The sequence below is a fragment of the Schistocerca americana genome, chromosome X (assembly GCF_021461395.2).
Source record: "Schistocerca americana isolate TAMUIC-IGC-003095 chromosome X, iqSchAmer2.1, whole genome shotgun sequence".
NCBI lineage: Eukaryota > Metazoa > Arthropoda > Insecta > Orthoptera > Acrididae > Schistocerca > Schistocerca americana.
In genome coordinates, this window is record NC_060130.1 from 590,703,759 (window position 1) to 590,705,958 (window position 2,200).

Genomic DNA, 2,200 nt, shown 5'->3' on the forward strand with positions numbered 1-2,200 from the left:
CAGATATCTGAGCAAAGAAAATGTACTTATCAGGTAATGGAACTTAATTCACATGAGATCGTTTGCTGCTGCTGCTGCCATTGTCACAGTCGCTGGTGCTGCATGCTCACTTCCTAATGACTGAATGCACAATCACGTCCACACACACACACACACACACATATCGAATAAAGTATAGGAGCAGAGTGAGGGCGAGTTGGGTTGGGGTCTGGTTTATATAGGTTCTATGATGTGCAGTCATGTGACTAGTGCACTAGACGATATGAGAGCAGCATTCTACGGGTGGGGTGGGGTACGTCATGAAGGAACACTGCGCTCCTAGTGGGGAGATGTGAAACTTGTCATTCGTTCATTGATTATCGAAGTGGTACATTAAAATTGACATGGAATTATGTACTTCAGTAATTCATACGTTAGATGCGTGATGTGGGTGTTGTATTGCTTTAGTAAGAATATTTACAGAATACTATGTGTGGGGTAAGTATAAAGGTATAGGGGGGTGGGGGGCTGTAACGTCAGCAGTCGCACGCTCGCGGGCCGCTGACGCAGCGTGATAGACAGCAGACTATCTCGCGTCATCACCCAACATCACGGTGGTGTCCTTTGGTTGCGACGATATGAACTAAGTCAGTTGGGCTCTGGTGCTCGTGGGAACACGTTGGGTACCGCCATCTTGAATAACGCTACTTACGTCATCACCTGAAGTCCCGGTGTTGTCCTCTGGAGGCTACAATATGAAGCCAGTTGGAGTCCAGACCCAGTGGAGAACATACCTGCTTGGAATTGGTTAAATAATAAAGACAAGTACTTCTTTGTCGCCATTTCCTTTGCTTGTTAGAGATAACTGGGGTATGGTGCATTATCCTGCTGGAATTTGAACTTCGCGCCATTTTTCTGGGGGGGGGGGGAAGGGGGTGTGGCTCTTTCCCACCAAAATTCAAACTTCCCGCCAAAATCCGACATCTTGGGTGACGTCATCGCCACCATCTTGGATGACGTCATCGCAGCCATCGTGATTGACGTCATCGCCGCCATCTTGATTGACGTCATCACCGCCATCTTGATCGACGTCAGCGCCGCCATGGATAACGGTACTTTGTCCTCATGCTGCCCTTGTTCCAATACTAACAAAATCCTGCACCAGCAACACTTTTGCAATTATGGGCGGCTATAGAAGAAGCATGGCTCAGTATTTCTGTAGGGGTCTTCCAACGATCTGTTGAGTCCACATGATGTCGAGTTGCTGCACTATGCCAGGCAAAAGCAGGTCAGATACAATATTAGGAGGTATCCATTGAGTTTTGTACCTTAGTGTATGTTGAATCCATCAGTGTATATTTCCTTGAAAAGACATCACCGTGACTGTGATGTCCACGTGATGCATGGCAGTATTAAATGACTTTGTTCACATTGAACTGATTAGGCACTGTCTTTCCACTGGCATATGGCTTCAATCGGATGGTGCAACCTTTCGTGCAACAAGCCCGTGGACACCCATGGTGGAAGGTATACAAGCCCATCCGAGCCTATTCTCCTCCTCCCCCTCCCCCCGGCCCCCCTTCCTCTTTGCTTCATCACACGATTTGGCGATATTGTGTTGATCCCCAGTGACAGGGTGCACATATCAAAACCACTCGTAATGTAGGAGTTAAGAGACGTCATTTGTCAAGAAATCTCTGATGTGTCTGCATAGGTGGTAGATAGTACAATCACTTTGCTTAGAACATCGATACTGCGTACGCGTGCGTGCGAGTGCGTGCTCGTGCGTGCGAGCAATAATACGAAATCATGTAGAAGATATGTAATCGGTATACAACTTTTTACCTGTATGGAGAGCCACGCGGGATAACCACGTGGTCTCAAGCGCCTTGCCACCCCTCGTATGAAGTTCGGGTCCTTCCTCGGGCATGGGTGTGTGTGTTGCCCTTAGCGTAAGTTAGTTCAAGTTAGTTAAGTAGTGTGTAAGCCTAGGGACCGATAACCTCAGCAGTTTGGTCCCATAGGAACTTACCACTCTTTACTGTGTATGGACATGTACCACTCTTTCTATGTATGTGTGTTTGTTAAGCTGTATCTTGCAATTAAAGTCCTGTGTATTTCAAATATGTTTCCCCGCTCTACCAAACATAACCTAATAGCGGTCATGATCTGCTTATCTACTTATTCTGCTCTACATCTACAACTATACATACTCCGCAAA